The sequence below is a fragment of the Muscardinus avellanarius genome (genome assembly GCF_963383645.1).
Source record: "Muscardinus avellanarius genome assembly, chromosome: 4".
In the NCBI taxonomy this organism is placed as follows: domain Eukaryota; kingdom Metazoa; phylum Chordata; class Mammalia; order Rodentia; family Gliridae; genus Muscardinus; species Muscardinus avellanarius.
Window position 1 is genome coordinate 121013107 of NC_137789.1, and position 20390 is coordinate 121033496.

Sequence of the window (20390 nt, forward strand, 5' to 3'; positions counted from 1 at the left end):
TCCACTTTTTGCAACCACTTACAGTTTTAACACTTTTAGTTCCACTTTCTCTAACCGCTGAGGCAAAGGAGTATTACTAAGAGATTCCTTCAGAGATTTCCCTTGACCACTGCCAATCCCAGGGGAGCCATCAGAAGACTCACAGAGCTCATGTAGGCTGGGCATGGTGGCACATGCCTGTAATCCCAGTACTTGGGAGGCTGACACAGAAGGATTACAGGTTCAAGGCCAGCCTCAGCAGCTTGTTGAGACTCACCAAGCTACTGATGCCCTGTTGCTAAATAAAAAAGGGCTGTAGGCTAAGAGGTAAAACATCTCTGGGATCAAGCCTCAGTACTACACACAAAACAAAAACAGCGGATGTATGTGTATTTGTATGAATCTGTCTTTCATCAACTTTTGCTCATTATCATAAGAGCCATATATTCTCTTTGTAGAAATACTCAAATAATACAGAAATACATAAAGCTAAACAGAAAGACAGACACAACAAGCAAGTCTCCTCAACTTTACTCTTTAAAAATAATCAGTGATAACAGTTTGGTGTACATCCTTCAGGATGACTCTAAGTGTTAAATTAAAAAATCAAAGAGCTGGGTAGGGCGGCACACGCTTTTAATCCCAGTCCTTAGGAAACGGAGACAGGAGGATCACAGGCTTGAGGACAGCTTCAGCCACTTAGCCAGACCCTCAAGAACTTAGTGAGTCTTTCTGTCTTCCTCCTTCCTTCTTTCTTTCTTTTCTTTCTTTCTTTTCTTTCTTTCTTTCTTTTGGTGGTACTGGGGTTCCTGGAAGCCCTTCTACCTCCGAGCTACACTCCCAGACCTATTTTTATATTTTTATTTGAAAACAGGTCTCTTAAGCCAGTGTGGCTGGCTTTGAACCTGCGCGATCCTCCTGTCTCTGCCTCTCAAGCGCGGGGATTACAAGCGTGCTCCACCATGCCCGGCAGTACCTGTTTCAAAAATAAAAAATAAGCCGGGCGTGGTGGCACACGCCTGTAGTCCCCACACTTGGGAGGCAGAGACAGGAGGATCACACAGATTCAAAGCCAGCCTTAGATACTTAGTGAGGTTCTCAGCAACTTAGTGAGACCCTGTTTCCAAATAAAATATAAAAAATAGGTTGGGAGTACAGCCTGGAGGTATAAATCCCCTAGATTCCACCCCCCAGTACCACCAAAAAAAGAAAAGAAGAAAAGAAAAAGATAGGGCTGGGGTATACATATAGCTCAGAGGTAGAACCTGCCCCGGGGTTCAATCCCCAGGGATGCGTGCGAACACACACACACAGCAAGGGGACAGATTCACATGCAACACATGCTACTATTTGTGAAAAAGAGGGGCAGGGAAGGCAACACACACATAAAACACACACATAGGCAAATATATACAAAAAATACAGCTCAGCTCCAAGGCTTCAAAAGAAACAGCCCACATCCATCACCTACAAGGCTGGTAGGTACACTTGTTACTGTATTTTTTAAAATATAGTTTGAATTTTGAGCCATGTGATTGAACTATATATATAAAGTGTTAACTATTTAAGTTCAATATTAAAAGATAATATACTTGACAAAAGTCTAAAACAATACCTGGGACATAGCTGGCACTGGATAAATACTGCAGAAATGAACCAGGAATAGGGAGCCTACGTATTTTAACGTAATTGGGATTATCTACATCCAGGTGACATTTATTGTTTTAAATAACCAACCTGCATACAAGAACAAAACAAAAATATTTGGATACTGATATGGGAAGGCCGGCATGCACAACTGAAGAATGATATAAACTAAAAGTGAAAGCGGATGTTTAGATATCACCTAGCAACAGGCAAAAAAATCAACTAGCAATGTGGGCATTTCCTCCCAAGACTTCAATGGACAGAGGGCAAACACAACAAACACAACTCCTAAAGTCCAGACAGAGCTCTAGCGTCTCTGCCATTAGAGGAGCAACGTTTTATTTTTATGGTTTACTTCAAAACCACATATAATGTTTGTTTTTGCCATGGCTATACTAAATACAAAAACCTGTCTTTTCCAGAAACCTTAAGAAATGCATACTGTGTGGCGTGCGGCTTCCCCACCTTTTGTCCTATGACCTCCTGCCTGGGGAGGACCCTGATGTGAAAGTCACAGATTTGCATGAGTCCTCAGATTTTACACAAACCAGATCATCGCAGCACAGTGCTTTACCCCAGGTCAAAAGGCAAATGCTGATGAAGCCCAAACAGGCGTGAGAGCCCCCAGTGGAAGGGAGCCCGAAACGCCAGCTCCACTCACTCTTCTGACCTGCCCCATGGCTCTCCATCCGCACCTCGCAGGCACACAGCCACCAGCACCTCCCCACATCACATATCAACTTCCCGTGCAGCTCCAGGAGCCCGTGCCCACACATGGGACCGCTCTTTAGAGCCCCTCCTCCCTAAAACTGGCTAATTTGGCCTAGCTGTGCCTGTGTAACGCACAGTCTTTAACAAGCCCCACATCCCATTCAACTTTTTATTAAGCCTTTTGTTTTCTACAAACAAAACTCTTAGTAATCATGTTAGCTGTACCATTTGGATATTGTTAATATACTAACTGCAGATCTACTTTATCTGTTTGTTAAAACCAAAGTCTTAGTTTGACAACATTTGTTTAACCAAACATTTTGACTACTTAAGGGGTTTGAAAAATAGTACTGCCGCCAGCTGGGCATGGTGGTGCATACCTATAATTCCAGCACCTGGGAGACCAGGAGAGGAAGACTGCAGGTTCGAGGCCAGTTTCAGCAACTTTGCAAGAGCCTCAGCAACTGAGAACGCTCTACAAAAGAAAATTGGGCTTGAGCCAGGCGTGGTGGCACACATGTGTAATCCCAGCACTTGGGAGGCTGAGACAGGGAGATCCGGGTTCTCAGCCAGTCTCCGCTACTTAGTGAGGCCCTCTGCAACTTAGTGAGACCCTGTTTCAAAAATAAAAAATAAAAAAGAATAAAAATTTTTAAAAAATCAGCACCACAAAATAATTAGGCTTGGAGATAGAATAATAGAATATCTCTGGGTTCTATTCCCAGTATGAGAGAGAGAGAGAGAGAGAGAGAGAGAGAGAGAGAGAGATAGTACTGCATATGTTTAAAATATTCCATAGTACATATTTCTCTTGATTTTAGCTGGTTTTCCCTCACTTTTTCACTTTTCTCTTTTCCCAAAGCAGCTTAGAGACTATACTACTCTATTTTATGTAAATAATTCCATGAAGAATAAATAATAGTTAAGAAATCTGCACTAAGGTTATGCTCCATTCTTAAGCTATATGGTAGTATAAATGGAAGACAACTTGAACAAGAAACCAACTTAAACTAATGAAAGAAAATAAAGTATCTTAGGGAGAAATAAAGTAAACAGATTTTTATATTGTTACTACAATAATTTCCTGAATAAAGCATGACCCTGAAGAATCATTCTATCCCCTCAGGAAACTTAAACCAACAAACTGTTCACTTGTTTATTTGTTTCTATTTATCTCTGAATTTTTTTTAGTACTAGGGATTGAAACCAGGGACATTCTGCCTCTGAGCTGCATCCACAGCACTTTTTATTTTTTGAAACAGGGTCTTGTTAAATCACAGAGGAACTCACTAAGTTGCTAAGGCTGGCCTTGAACCTGTGATATTCCTGTCTCAGCCTCCCAATTACAGGGATTACAGGCATGTGCCACCATGCCCAGCCATATTTAGATAATTTTAATTTTTTTTAAAATCTCTTACTTTGAAAAGAACTGGGCAATTTGGTGCTGGAAACAAAATTACCATGAGGATAGAGGACTCTCAAATCTTTGCCTCTACTGAATTGAAGTATCTCTAGTTCTGAGGACAAATTTCAGCCATTTTAGGCTCATATGCACTCCTCTGTCAGAAAAGCAATGGTACCTGGTGAATATCCCGACAGTGGGGAGCCTGGGTTTGGGGTAGCAGCAGAGTGCAGGAGAAGCCAATCTCACGTGGGCAAATCAGTAATGACAAGAACCAAATGGCTCCAAGAGGGGCTGTGCCCGTGGCCCTGGCCCCGCCATGGAAGTCTTCCCCAAGTGTCTGCAGGACCTTGCTAAAAATACTGTGAATTTCCCAAACATCAGACACAACAAGCATAAAAAACAAGTATGAAATATGAGGGAAAAGGCACATTCCAATTGCAAAACTAATGTGCCTTGGAATGTTGAAGCGATTCAGAACACATTCCAAAGGGAGAGACTTCTGGGGCAGGGGCCAGGGGACCTAACCCTGACCTTTGCTGCCATCGTCCTCTTTTCTGTCCACTTGCTTTGGAGATGCTTAATCCTTTACCTTCCTTGCAACACTCTTATGAGATCTGAGTGTGTAACTCAGATGGAAACCTTTAAAAACACTGAAGGGTTGCAAAGAGATCATTACTGTACTCAAAGAATGGCAAATCTAAAAATGATTAATTTGTATGCCGGGCGTGGTGGCGCACGCTTGTAATCCCCGCGCTTGGGAGGCGGAGACAGGAGGACCGCGCTGGTTCGGAGCCAACCGCGTGGCTTAAGAGACCCTGTTTCCAAATAAAAATGTAAAAATAGGTCTGGGAGTGTAGCCCGGATGTAGAAGGATTTCCAGGAACCCAGTACTACCAAAATAAATAAATAAATAAATAAATAAATAAATAAATATGATTAATTTGTAATGTGAAAGGGTTTTTTTGTTCTTGGTAATTAGAAAAGCAAAATGACATCTAGCTATATACTTGCAGAGTCTTATTACTTAAAGCTGTGGATTTTTATGAGTTTAGTAAACAATGCAAGGCAGTATGACTTAGCTTTGAACTTCTCCTAAACACACGGTCATACAATGAATGCCTAGCCTTTCACCCAGTTCTGTAAGGTGGCAGTCATGGTTCTGAGTTCTACTGAATCAGGATGAGCCAACCCTGAGTTCCAGCCCGTCCACTGTGGTGCGAAGGACAGGGCAGAGCCGTGTGCCCTCAGAACATAACCAGGGCGCGCTCCAGGTGTTATCTCAGAAACAAGAGAGAAAAGTCAACAAACAAAAGTAATTGACTGAATAACAAACATGAGAAAAAAGTATGGGAGTGTGGTAGGATGCCTGCGTTTTGCTTGAATAATACCGGCCCTCTTTCCCCTGGAACAAACTAGGGGACTGGAGGGGCGAGAGGAGAGTCACAGAAAGCAGACTATCAATACTGGGTGAATAGGACATGGAACCCACTTTATTATTCACTTTACAGGTTTTTTTTTTTTAACTGCCAAAATAATAAAGTGGTTTTAAACTGAAATTTAACTGGTATGAATTCAGTTTGTTTTAAAAAACAAAGCATACACACAAAGTACCTGGAAAAAAGTTCCTAAGCAGAGGAGCTACTATTCCCAGCAAGCCAGAGCTCTCGGTAAAGCCTCGCATTCATCAACATCTGTGGGGGCCCCCACCTTTGCTACCCCCCCAGTCATACTTATTCCTCCGACAAAGTGGAACCTGACCTCAAAAGTGCACCCAGTATTACTCTCCTTAAACTATTACTAGTTACTAGGGCTTTTTACCTAGTAGCCCATGTCAAGTTGCTCAGACTAAAGAGACCAGGTCAATCAACAGTCAGAAAAGAAAGGCAGCTGGGTGTGGTGGTGGTGCACACCTCTAATCCCAGTACTTGAGAGGCTGAGACAGGAGATCACAGGTTCAACACCAGTCTCAACAATATACCAAGACTCTCAGCAATTCAATGAGACCCTGTTTCAAAACAAAAAGTAAAAAAGGCTGGGTACTGTAGTTCAGTGGTAGCATACCTTAGTACCACAAAAAACAACCACCTTCCCTCCCCCCCAAAAAAGGCAAAAGAAATTAGATTTATGATGCAAAGCTAAGAAGCCCAAGCCACTGCATGCCATATGTAGGAAGATACACTAAAGCTCTATTTGTTCTTTTTTTTTTTTTTTTTTTTGGTACTGGCGATTGAGGCCAGTGGTATTCTACCTCTGAACTACAAATCTCTAGCCCTATATTATTTTGTATTTTGAAACACAGTCTCATTAAATTGCCAAGGCTGGCCTCAAATCTGTGATCCTATTTTGGCCTCCCAAGGACTGGGATTACAGGAGTATGTCACCATATTACCCTGTATTTTCTCACTCTGCATTTCCTTTCCAGTTGCAAAGGAAAACAAAATAGTAAGAAAATATCTAAAAAATGTCACAATGGCAGATGAGGCAGATGAGGAGGAAGGCCAGGAAAGAAACTATTCTCCGAAATTCTATTTCATAGCTGGATGCGGTGGAACACATCTGTATTCCCAGTACTTGGGAGGCTAAAATAAAAAGATCACAGGTTTGAGACCAGCCTCAGAACTTAATAGGACTGTGATTCAAAGTGAAAAATACAAAGGACTGGGGGTGTAGCTCAGAGATAGAATGTCCCTGGGTTCAATTCCCAGTGTCACACACACACACAAAGAGGGGGGAAATTTCACTTTCTTAAGTCACTAATTAAACCCAGTGTTGATAATGGCATTGAATTCTGAGACCCACTCCTAGAGATATCTACAGAAACTGCGGGACCTTATCTGATGCCTGCCTTTCAAAATGACAAAAGATTATCTTGGCAAAATATCTTTATATTGGTATGGAAACCAAGATTCAGCCAATCACAGCTTTAGCCAAGCAGATTTTCTTAAAAGATTTTGCAGATAAGCTGATAAAAGTCCAATCCTGTGCCTAGCATGATGGCACATGCCCAGTACTTGGGAGGCTGAGATAGGAGGATCATGATTCTTGGACAAACTCAGCTACTTAGTAAGGCCCTGTGCAACTCAGTGAGACCCTGTTTCAAAATACAGAATAAAAAAAAAAAAATTGAGTTGGGAGGTAGAAAAAAATAATAGCTTGGAGATAGAATGACCTTGGGTTCAATATCCAGCACCACAAAAATAAATAAATAAATGAATAAATAAATGTAAAAGTCCAGTCCCCAAACCACAGGGATTCCTTTGCTCCGACATCTCCTAAGGACGCAGCACTCACTCCTGCCCAGAGCAAGCTACTCATACCCACTGCCTGGCCCCCAGACCTTTGCCATCCTAGTCACACGCCCTGTCTCTTGGGGCAGAAAGCACAACCTGCCCCATGGGCCACACCTCTGGGCTGACAGAGAACCCTGGGTCACATTCTGAGGTCTCTGCATTTTTAACAGGCACTTGCTTTTCTTGAAGACCCGGTGTGTTCTTATCTTATGAATAATGTGAAGCTGATGATGCTCTGCATTTTGCTTTGGCAGATGTCTGTGGCAAATGTGCAGGTGAAATCTAGCAAATGGGTTGAACATAAAGACTCAGTGCTGGTACCTGAGGGGGTCGAGCAGTATCTCCTGTATAGTGCTCAAAACCTCTACCGCCAGCAACCTGAATTCTTTTTTAGGAAAACATGAGAAGCAGGGACGGGGATACAGGTCTTGACATCAACTACAGATGCGTCCTGTACCGAGTTTTACGGCTCATGACAAGGTAGAACTTGTCCAGCCTTGTTCAAGAATCACAGCCAGGTGGAAACTCCATTTGCCAATCATAACTGTCAATATTGTGGGTTTTCTCAGGCACTGTGGTCTTTGGACAGGTTTGTACAAATTCTGGTGCCAGGCACCATAAAACAGAAATCAAAATAAATCTGAGATTATATTAAATAAATATGCAATGAAAAATAAATAAATAAAATATGCCTTTTGTTTTAACTCATTTAACAACTTTGGGGACAGAAAAAACAAGCAAAACCTTGACCCCAGCTTCCTGGCCGGTAAAGCCAGTCTACACTGTTTCTCCCCCAGGTTCTACTTTTTGTTCAACACTAAGCTGTTCAGCAGTTATAATTGCTATGAATCCTTTCTAATAAAAAATAAAAATACAAAAATACTGAAGTTAATGACTGTGACTACCTTTTAAAGTACATTGGGCAGTGACCCAAATTAACAAGCCACATACCATTTATGAACTCATTATTATCATATACAGAACAATTCTGTAATTAATCTGTACAGAATTCTTTGAGCTTTTGTGTAATGGTTAGAGTCTGGCAGCTCTCTAGTGGCACTTGGCACATCTAACAGCCTTGTCCCTTTATCCACAGAGAGCAGGCTCTGAGGCGAGGGTACCTCCCCCCCACCCATCATAAACCACTTTTTAAGTTATTAGACTCCCTCCCCCAGGAGGAACGTCTTCCCTGGTGTTCTGATTTGGAAGTGGCCCGTCCCTCAAGGCTTCATGTGCTGAAAGCCTGGTGGTGCTGGGAGACAGTGTGGGCCTTGAGAGATGGGGTATAGGAGAAGTCATGAGATCACTGAAGGCACAGCCCTCAGAGGGACTAAGGTAGTTCTCTTAGGACTCTTAGTTCTGGAGAGAGGGGCTATTCTAGAGTGAGCCTGACCCCTGAGCCCCCTCTGCCTTCCTGTCTGGCCATGATGGATAATACTGTCCACCATTAAGCCACCCATCATTTGGACCCCAGGGTCCAAACTGATGGGGCTGCCTACTGGACTCTCAGCCTTTAACACTGTGGGCTGACTACATCTCTGTCTTTATAAAGGAACCTGCCCAGGTATTCTGTTATAGTTATGAAAACCAGAATAGCTGGGTGTGGTGGTACATACCTATAATCACAGTACTTGGGTGGTTGAAAGGAGGACCACAAGTTTGAAGCCAGCCTCAGAAACTTAAGAAGGCTTTCAACAACTTAGTGAGACTCTGTTTCAAAATAAAATATAAAATAGAACTGAGAGTGTAGCCCGGAGGTAGAAGGCCCCTGGGTTTTGCCCCCAGTACCACCAAAAAAAAAAAAAAAAAAAAGAAACTTAGGGAGAACCCTCCTGCCCCTGTTTCAAAATAAAAAGGACTGGGCATAGCACAGAGGTAAAGTGCCCCTGGGCTCAGTCTCTAGCACCAAAAAGAAGGAAAAAAAAATCAATGGAGTACTGTTACAATTAGTATATTGTAAATTTGCAATTCAGGATACAACTCACACATGCAAAAAATCTTTTTAAATAAGTTGTTGGGGTCCCTGAGATACCTATAATAAATTGCTCTCCCTCTTCTCTCTCCTCCCCCCCTCCTCTCTCTCTTTCTCTTCTCTCTCTCTCTCTCTCTCTCTCTCTCTTTTGGCAGTACTGGGGATGGAATCCAGGGGTATTCTACCTCTGAGCTACACTCCTAGCCCTGTTTTAAATTCTTTATTTTGAAACTGGGTCTCACTAAGTTGCAGAGGGCCTCACTAAGTAGCTGAAGTTGTCTGTGAACAGTGATCCTCCTGTCTGAGCTTCCCGAATGCTGGGATTACAAGTGCCACCATGCCTGGCTTTTAATAAATAGCTCTTTTAAACCATTAAAGAGAAGGTATGAAACTACACTGCAGTTGAAGTTCTCCAAACCAATCAATTTCTACTTGGCCCTCAGACTAGATTGACTACGCCGTCACCGTGATGCACTGATGCACACCGCTAAGCAACAGCTCGCCACCATCAGAGATTACAAGGCTAACATCAGCCTTGTAATCTCTTCCTCCAGCCAACGTGGGAGGCTCACGGAGACACAGCTGCATCGCTTTCTAAACCTGTTTATGCAGGTTGGACTTGTTTCTGTTATTACATAATTTAACTAAGTATTAGGTAATTAATGAAATTTAAGTTTGAAAAGAAAATGAGCTGTGCTTTTTGAAAACTAAATTGAATGTTTTAGAAATATTTTTAAAAGGCAAATAACTGAGAAAATTGCCAAAAAAAAAGTATTAGACACAAACATATTGTGGAGGGGAAGCATGGTTTCAAATTTGCAAGAATTTAAAAGAGGCTGCTGTGGAAGTTGTTTTGATGTCTGGCATCCCTTACCCCACCTCCCATTAAGGACTGAACCTGGGGCACTCTTATCTTAGCACCCTCAGCCCCCGCCCCCTTTTTGAGACAGGGTCTCAGTACTTGCTGAGCCTATCCTGGAACGTATGAGCCTCCTGTCTCTGCCTCCCAAGAATGGGGATTATAGATGTGCACCATCACATCTGGCTTCTGGCACCATTTTAAAGAAATAAAGGGAGCTGGCACGGTGGCACATGCTTGCAATCCTAGTACTTGGGGATCTGAGACAGGAGGATGGCAGGTTTGAGGCTGCGAACTTAGTGAGGCCCTGTTTCAAAAAAAATAAAGAACAAAAAATAGGGATGGAGTGTAGCTTGGAGGAGAATGCCCCAGGAGAATCCCTAGTACCAAAAAAAAAAAAAAAAAAAAAAAAGGAAAAGAAGAGAAAAGAAAGGCGGGACAACATCGCTGATGACATGTTACAGGTGCTGTTTGTGCAGAAAGAAAACAACACAAATCAGAGGCTCATGTTCAGTGAAAACTTTCTTGACATTACACACACACACAAAACCCCTAAAACATCCTAAACACTTATATTTCTGAATTTAATAAAATGTTTATGATGGGTGTGTATCATTTTTTATTATTTCCACCCTTACACTATTGATTGTCCAAGTGTGGGTCCTAATTATGTTGAAAAGACACTCAACTGAGGTCTGGATTCTCCTGGCACATTTTCTCTCTTCTTTGATGAAAGACTAATAAAAACAGAAGAGAGAAAGGTAGCTGAGGAAATCTCACCTTCCCGTCAGTGGCCACCCCTTTAGGAGCTGGTGGGTCTCCAAGTTACTTAGAATGGGGCTCCCAGTTCCATCCCTCTCGTGGTTAAGCTTAAACCCTGCCGCTGCTCTTCTCTTTCCTTCCCATGTACAACATCCTCCCTGCTCAGCTTGAGGCAGAGGACCATCCTCCCTAACACGTTTGCACAGCAGAAAGTCATCTGTACGTGGTAGTGGTTCAACAGTATCCAAAGCGGCTGTGCCTGGTGGCACACCAGTAATCCCAGTACTTGGGAGAGCGAGACAAGAAGACTATAGGTTCGAGGCCAGCCTCAGCAACTTAGTGAGACCCTGTTTCAAAATAAAAAAATATAACAGGTAGGGCTGGGGGTGTCGCTCAAAGCTAGAATGCCCTGGATTCAACCCTTGATATCAAAGAATGAATGAATGAATGAAAGAAAGGAAGAAGTAGTAAAAAGTATATGTATGGAAGGAAAAAAATTCCACAACTATAAAAGGGGAGATAATATTTGGAAGTTGGGAAAGGAACAGGTTGGTCTCACAGCAAATGAGATACAGGGTGGAAAGACCTAGACTTCGAGCTCACCTGTGACTTTTAGGAAAAGTAACAACCTTTCCAGGCCAGTTTCCTTGGCTATGAAGACACAGGTCATACCACGTCTGTCTACCCCATGGGGTTAAATGAGATAGAGCTGCAAGCAGGAAGCAAAGTCTGGCACCAGCAGGTGCCGAGGGGCTATGGCTGCTGGCCGTACTCTACCTTTCCACATCAGCCCGCCCGCTCCCACAGGGCTTTTATCTCCCACAACTTCCTTCCTTCCTCAATTTTTGTACTCAAAGAGTCTCCTAAAAAGAGAATAAAAGCAGCTTAAAAGCTTTGTAGCTGGGTCCCCACCTCTCACTAGCTCCAGAAAGCAACAGCCTCAAGGGCTGTTACAAAGAAAGCTGTACGGAGCCGAGCATGGCGGCACAGGCTTGTAATCCCAGCATTCGGGAGGCCAAGACCAGAAGATCATGGTTCGAGGACAGCCTCAGCTACTTAGTGAGGCCCTTTGCAATTCAGTGAGACCCTGTTTCAAAATAAAGAATAAAAAAATAGGGTTGGGGTGTATCTTGGAGGTAGAACCCTCTGAGGAGGGTTCCATCCTCAGTACTGGAAAAAAAAAAAAGAGTTTATATTACTGCATGAAAATCTGCACCCCACCTTTTGGCACATCGTGGGAAGTCAGAAAGTATAGGACACTCAAAATAAAAATGTTAGTTGGTTGATTTTCATTATCAGATTTACTCAAAATTAATGTACAGTTAAATCAAAAGCAAGAAGTCCATTTACTCTCTTTACATGAATACGCCCAGCCCGCTCTCCTGCAGTGAATCATCATGTAAGATCTCTGATGTGGCTACTAGATTTGGGCATCCAAGTTGCACCTTCTTTGCAAAGAGCAGATCCTCACCGAGGAGGCGATCCCCTGCCCCCCCCAGGCTGAGCTCGGAGTGGGAGCCCTACAGCTACCAGCCAGGATATTTACTGGTCTCCGTAGGTAGGTGTCTATTGTACTGTCACTACCAAATCAGAGAGAATAATCTTGAAGTACACACATCATACAATTGCCTCCAACTTCCACATGCATTGCAAAGCCCCACAGGCACAAAGGCTCCGTCCGCAGATGCTGTACTTTGGTGTACTAACGTATCAGGATACAGTTAGCCAGGCATAATTACCAGTACTTGGGAAGTTGAGACAGGAGGATTAGGATTGCAAATTCGAGGACAGCCTCAGCAACTTAACAAGCCTCTTTAGCGAGACTTTCAAAACCAATCAAAAAACAAACAGGGCTGGGGGTATAGGTCATAGGTAGAATGCCCTTGGGTTCAGTCTCTAGTACTGAAAAATCACATTCTGCACATTTTTTTCTCAGTAATATAAAAGGCTTGGCAAGCTTATTTTTTTCTACTCTTTCTGAGCTTCTGAAAAAGTAGAGGTCTTTGGAAAGTAGCAGTAATTCACTTGAAATGACAATGGACAATAAATGCACATGTACTCTAAGCAGACATTCCAAGCAGAGATGTACAACCAGCCTCTGGGCAGGTCTGCAGCTGGAGCAGGCAGGCATCCGCATACTTGCAGGAACTGTCAGGTGACCTCAAACTTGTTCACATCATCCGATACTGAAATGCTACATACTGAAGCTATCTTCATCTTTAAAAAATAGTCCGCTTTTAATTTAGAAGGGTTTATAATGCCAAAATAATAGTTTTAACACATTTTAAAAATGATTTTAACCCTAAAGAGTTATTTAGTTCAAATGAATTATGTGACTTTTCTAAGGAATATGAAGTTAGCATTCAGTATGGAAAACAAGTTTGGGATGTTGCAGCCAAGAATATATTATTATTACTTTACATAGGCCAAGACTCTGCTAAGGTCCTGCTCTGCTTTGGTGGGTATCAGCAGTAAAACTTATGCATATTCAGTTCTCAATCAAACTAGTCACGAATAACAGTGACGATCCGGTCACCTCATGAAGAAAGTAACTCTAGATGAAAATTATTCAACAGTTCACTTTCCAAAGAACTAATATTACAAAGGAAACCTCACAGCCATACAGACAATTTGTCTCTGTGGAATGAAAGAAAAAAATCTCTGTGGGATGGAAGAAATATAAATATTATTATCCAAGACAGTACCAAGCCCAAATATAATGAATGATTCTAGCCAGGAGTTTTAAATGGGCCCAATTATTCAAAAGAATAAGAAAAGAAGTATTACTCATGGATATTGCATTTTTTAAAGTGACGGATTATAAGAAATATCCAGGACAAGCAAATCTACAGAGACGGAAAGTACATGAGTGGTTGCCTGCGGCCGGGATAGGAGTGGGGCTTAACTGTAAAAGGGCAAGAAGAATCTTACTGGGGTGATAGAAATGTTCTAAAACTGGCTTATGGTACTGATGGCAGAACTCAATAAATTTACCAAAAGAAAAAAAAATCACTGAGTTGTATACTTAATAGAATTTCATGATGTGAAAAATATACCTTGATGAAGTTTCCTTATTTTTTTTAAGTGATAGGGTGGTCATTCAGACTTACATTTTGATTGAGACTGGGAAGTAACTTAGTAGTAAGGTTGTGCCCAAATTCCCAGTTTTGAGAATATTCATCTTTGACCCTTTTAATAATGTGAATATCTTTCTTTCTTTTTTTTTTTTTTTTTTTAGTGGTACTGAGGTTCCTGGAAACCCTTCTACCTTCAGGTTACACTCCCAGACCTGTTTTATATTTTTTTTAAAATTTGGAAACAGGGTCTCTTAAGCCAGCAAGGCTGGCTTTGAACCAGCGTGATCCTCCTGTCTCTTCCTCCCAAGCGTGGGGATTACAAGTGTGTGCCACCACGCCCGGCAATAATGTGAATTTCAAATGAGAGGATTAATTAATGTATAGCATACATTCATTTCTGACCTTTATAGTAATATGAATTTCAAATGAGAGGATTAATTAAAGTATAGAATGTTCATGTAATAAAAAAAAAAACGTGTGGCTACTGAAAAGAAGTATAAAGACTCAGGCTGCAGGGCAGAAACAGAAATCTGGATGGTCCTCAGATCCTCGTGGTCGACAGTGATGCAGACCTAGTCCCTGTGGGCCACATGGGGCAGAGGGTACCTGGGCGGGAAGCTCCCAAGTGGTGTAGCTCAATGTGCCATGACCAGCGCGCATGGCTGCTGCCCAGCAACTGCAACGCCTCGGGATGGCAACAATTGGCCCGTGTGGCCAGACCAATGGCAGAGGACGCTGGGACACAAAGGCTCGATATAAACAATCAGGCCTGGTAATTGACCTCATTGGGACTTGTGGCTTCATCCTGACACACACAACGTAAGCCAGGGTCAATTATCGGACATTTGAAACAGCAATGGGAAAAGAAGCACTAGTGGTCACGTACTGGTAACAGAGCAAATCTCTGCCTTGCTGGAAAACAGCACCTTCAAAGCTGGCCCCATTTTCCAGACCTTGTGTTGTGAGGGGCACTTTAATATATACATATAGAGAGCCGGGCGTGGTGGCGCGCGCTTGTAATCCCAGCATTCGGGAGGCTGAGACCGGAGGATCACGGTTCGCAGACAGCCTCAGCTACTTAGTGAGGCCCCCTGCAACTTAGTGAGACTCGGTTTCAAAATAAAGAATAAAAAACAGGGCAGGGGGTATAGCTCGGTCAAATGCCCACCATTCCCAGCACCGCAAAAAAAAAAAAAAAAATATATATATATATATATATACACACACACACACATATATATACACATATACACACACACACACACACACATATAATTCTATACACACACACATTTTGTGGTACTGGGATCAAACCCAGGGGGTCGGGGGGAGTATTCTGCCTCTGTGCTACATCACTAGCCCTATTTAATCTTGTATTTTGAAACTAGGTCTCGCTAAATTACCCAGGCCTGGGATTATCCTGTCTCAGCCTTGGCAGTCTGAACTTTGATAGCCTGGACAATATTTTCTAGTGGTTACCTTCTCGAACTGTACAGATCTAGAAACTTTCTTGGCCGGGCGTGGTGGCGCACACTTGTAATCCCCGCGCTTGGGAAGCTGAGACAGGAGGATCGCACGGGTTCGAAGCCAGCCTCAGCTACTTAGTGAGGCTCTCAGCAACTTAGTGAGACCCTGTTTCCAAATAAAATATAAAAAAAGGTCTGGGAGTATAGCCCGGAGGTAGGAAGCCTCTGGGTTCCACCCCAGTACCACCAAAAAAAACCCCCAAAAAGCTCTTTCTTGAAGAAAGAGCACATTTGTTGAGTAACCACTATGTACAAATTTACCTATTTCTCTCGAAACTCTGTGGGGTAGGCGTTTCAATCTCCTTTTACAAATGAAGAAAACAGAGGCTTCCAGAGTGTGTGCTCCTTGCTCTGGCCACCAGTGAGCAGCACTCAAAGTCAGGATTTTCCAAAGCCTCTGCTTTCCCAGGGCCCTAAACATTCCCTCTAGTTTGGTTCTCAAGTGTTTCCCGGTCTATTTCAAAAGACCCACGCGCAGCCCAGCACATTGGTGCAGTGCCTGCAATCCCAGGGCTTGGGAGGCTGAGAGCGGAGGACTGCAGGCTCAGGGACAGCCTCAACAACACAGCAACCTAGGCAGACCCTGTTTCCAGACAAAAAATAAAAAAGGCTGAGGGTACGGCTTGGAAGTAGAATGCCTCTGGGTTCAAACACACACACACATGCACACACACACACACACACACAGCACACACGCCTATATACCGCCAATGATTTAGACCTCACACAAAGGTCCTGAAATTACCTTTTTTCTTTTTTCTTTCTTACTTCTTGAAATTATTGTAAGGTACATGTTTTACATTTGTCATGGTCACTATTAAAATTCTACTTTTCATCTGCTTTGCTTCTGCAAGGCAGACTTGTTTTCAACCAAGCCCCAGGGTCTCACCCACAGCCCTGTCCCCACTGAAGATAACAAATCGCAGAAACTCATTTTTCAAAGTAGATTCCATCGTCTTACGCATCTATCCTCCTATACAAAAATGTCAAAGACAAATACACAAATCAATTTCTGCCAGCCCAGCCTTATCCGGTCAACTTGATTTACAAGCTAAAGCTCAAGATGCAAGCTGAACCAAAGTGGTACAAAACTGTCGGACCCAAGAAATCATTTGTGAGCTGCCTCCTGGTGGTTAGACATCTTAAACATCTCCATTTATCATTCATTTTGACGTGCTGTTTAGAAAAGAAAACGGTTATTATCAGATGACAATAAACTTGTCTGGTCAAAAGCCTCGTTGATGGCCCCATTCATCAATTATTTCATCAGCCTGCATTAAAATGGAAGCTTGATCAACACCAGGATCGTTCACAACAACAACGGCCAGTTTTCCAATGTTCTGGCGTCCAGTTATTTTTTCTACTGAAGCCGCCAAACAATAACAGAAGTCAAAGCTTAACATTAGCTTTCTCAAAAATGAATGTTTTTCCTGTTGTAAGCTTTTATTTCAGTAAATACAAGTTAATTGAGTCAATTTCCTTCATAAAACAATGAAGAGTACACAAAGCCATCAGACAACAACTCATCTCGGGTCAAATGGAAAGAACTAGAGGCCAGAATCCTACTAGAAATTAAGATTTATGGACGTTTTCAAGGATAAGACCAAAGCAAGCAAATATTGTATACCACAATCCTATTGCCCTTTATGGAAGACAATCAAAAGGCCTTCCAAACTGGGTGTGGTGGAGCAAGCTGGTAATCCTAGTACTTGGGACGCTGAGACAGGAGGATCGTAGGCTGGAAGCCAGCCTTAGCAACCTAGGGAGGCTCCAAACAATTTAAGAGACCCTGCTTCTAAATAAAAAATAAAACAGGGCTGGTGTGTAGTTCAGAAGCAGAATGCCCCTGGATTCAATCCCCAATACCATAAAAAGAGGGGGGACTTTCCATAGCCACATGTATAAATAAGTATACAAAAAAAACAGATTATTTGAACTGTCAGAAAAATCATTAAAATCTTCTCCAAGGATATTTAATTAAACAAATGGCTAGCCTACTATTTTCTTGGATTTAGTTGCATCTTATTTACCATAGCATAGAATCCTTTTAAATGTTCAAAGAGAAAGTTTGTTCTTTGAAGAACTTTGGAGAGAAATCCGTTCTTGATCCATTATTTAAAATCGGAATTTTTAAGAGTCCAATAGACACATAAAATTTTTTCAAACATTACTCACAAGCGTACAGGCACGACTGTCTTAATGGCCAGCCTCGACAGATAATTATGTGAACACAGAAAACAGGTTTCAACAAAAAACATTTGGCACAACTGAAATGTTTGCCTATTCCATGTTCTATAAAGCTTATGAAAGAAATAAAATATTATTTTAGAACTGACCCAAGTTGTCTAGAAGCTAACTGAGTAGAAGTTATGAAGATAAGGAATAGAAGTGCTGTGGGCTCTAAGGGTACATCAGTCAGGCATAACGGCTGGTTGACTGAGCTATTCCAAGCACCTGAGTTCATTATACTTGTTCATTCTCCCCAGCATCTCTTGTTCTTGTCTGTGTTCACTCATTTAATACATTGCATTTCATGAGCCAGGTACTCTTCTAGAGATGTGTAGGATACAGAAGTGAGCATTACCTACCACTTGTAGCTGCTGGGCTTGATCTCACTGGGTGGCTAAATTCTGGTGTTAATAGACCAGGCTGTTCATTAGCTTACCTGCCTTTAAAGGGGGCCAATAAACTGAGGAGGGCATAGGCAATGGAGGGGAAGGCGACCCATGCCCAGCACTCTTGAAGAGTGGACTTGTTGTGAGATAGTAAGAGTGTCTACAAGTGTGGGACATATTAGGATCAGTAGGGATAACCTGTAGCCCCATACTATAACTATTCAGCCTCAAAACCAGCAGAAAGCTGGGCGTGGTGGTGCACGCTTGTAATCCCAGAATTAAGGAGGCGGAGACGACCAGAGGGTTGCAGTTAGTGGACAGCCTCAGCTACTTAGTGAGGCCCTTTGCAACTCAGTGAGGCCGTTTCAAAAATAAAAAAACCTAAAAAACTAGGGCTGGGGGTGTAGCTCGGAGATATAATGTTCCTGGTTTCCATCCCTAGTACTTAAAAAAAAAAAAAAAAAAAAAAAAGCAGAAAGCATGGCCAATTTTCTTTATTTCTTTTTTTTTTAAAGGATCACATTTAATATTTATTAAACCAGAGTGAAAATAATGCTCTTAATGACAATCAAAAGACCAAAGATAACATGGGAAAAATATTTGTAATGCATATGAACTGAGATGAACTCCCCACACTAAAATGAGCTCATACAAGTCAGTATGATAAAAATAAGAATGTACAGGAATGCAAAGGAGGAGAGAGGAGGGGAAGATGAAAGCACAAAATAAACAACAGCGCAGGCAGTTTACAGAAAGAAACTCAAACGGACAAAACCCCAAACCTTGATAAGAATTAAAGATAAACAAAAGAAAACATTTTTAACTGATCAGACTGGCAATGTTAAAACTCGGTGATTGACAGTGCTGGTGGGGGTGTGGAAACACCCAGCGTCAGTTCACAATATGATACTGAAGATTTCAAAATAGCTAGAAGGAGGCTTTTGAATGTTCTTCCTGTAAAGAAATAACTGTATGAGTGATGGATACACTAAATATCCTGATTTGATTCTTCAAAACATGATATATACTGATAGCTACAGGTATCAAAACATCACTGTACCCATACATTTCCTCAATTATGTGTAAATTATAAAAAAGATTTCTAGAAAAGATGTAACCTTGGTGTAAAATAAAAATTGGTGACTTCTCTGGAATTCAATTTGGCAACCAGATAAATAAGTTTAAAAGTCCTCTGTCCTACAAATCCCACGATTACGAATTTAACCTACAGGTATGCTAACAAGACTCACACAAAAGTACTTACCTAAGTCAACAGCTAAACACCCCACCCCATAAGCTGTCAACTACCAAAATATCTAGAAACAGGGCAAAAGCGAAATCAGGCACTGCACATCCATGTAATGAAGCATTGTACCACCACTAAAGTAAAGAAAGATTTGGCTGTGTTAGTAGGAAAGATCTCTGAAGTATACTGGGGAAAGTACAAAAATCACAGCTACAAAATAATATATAATAATTTTATTAAAAATGAAAAAATACCCAGAGAGCCAGAGACATTTTTTCTGGAGGAAATCACACAAAATGTAATATGAGTTACACGTGAGGGGTGTCCTTTACACCTTTTTCTGTGTACCTTTTCATACTATCTCTACGCTAACCATGCACACCTATGGCTTTTATTTACTTTTGATGTTATCATGGCTACCTGAATATAAGACTATGGCCAATTACCCTCTTTCCCTTCATACTGTTTTTAACATAATCTAATTAAAAATAAAAACATAAAATTTTAAAGCTTTATAATAAATCTTAACATCTGAATCTCCCCCAAAATACTTGAGAATAAGGTTTATCAGGAGAGTCTGGAGGGAGAAGCAAACAATCCGAGCAGAAAGGGGGCAAAGGAAGGCAGTGCAGACAGGGACAGGCCTGGTATCTGCCTGGGTTCAAGGACGAGGCTGAGTGTTTCTCCCTTTGTAATACTTTAAACAAAAGGATAAATTATGTACTGCATGGTATCGTGGAGCAAGAAGCCACCGGGAAAGCTAGGCAGTTCGATGTTGTGCAATGTGGAAAATAACCTGGAGGGAAAAAAAAACCTTTAAAAGCCCTCCTGGAAGAACTATAATTTCAGCCCATGAGGAAGCAGTAAAGAAATGTACTCACAAAGTAAATTAGAAACCTACCTTGTGCAAATAGAACCACAATCCTAGGATATATTATGAAATCCTTGGGCAAATATTTATAAAGCCTTAGAGATAAAAAAAATCACATACTGAATACTTCACATGCAACTATAAGTCTCAGTTGTACTCCATACTTCACATACTTTCACAGACATTAAACAAGAAGCCTGGGATATCATCTAGCTGCATGGTGTTTCATAAAGGTGCTGTGATTCCTGATTAGCCATGGTTTTGGAGATGAGCAATTAAAAAGTAAGAAATGTAAGCCTCAACAGACCCTTTGTGATGAATCATCACGTGGCTAACACAGGTGATAAAATCACAAAGTATTATTAGTCTGAGAAACAAAACTGAAGCATACCTGGGAGAATAAACCACTCAAATATACATACATGACAAG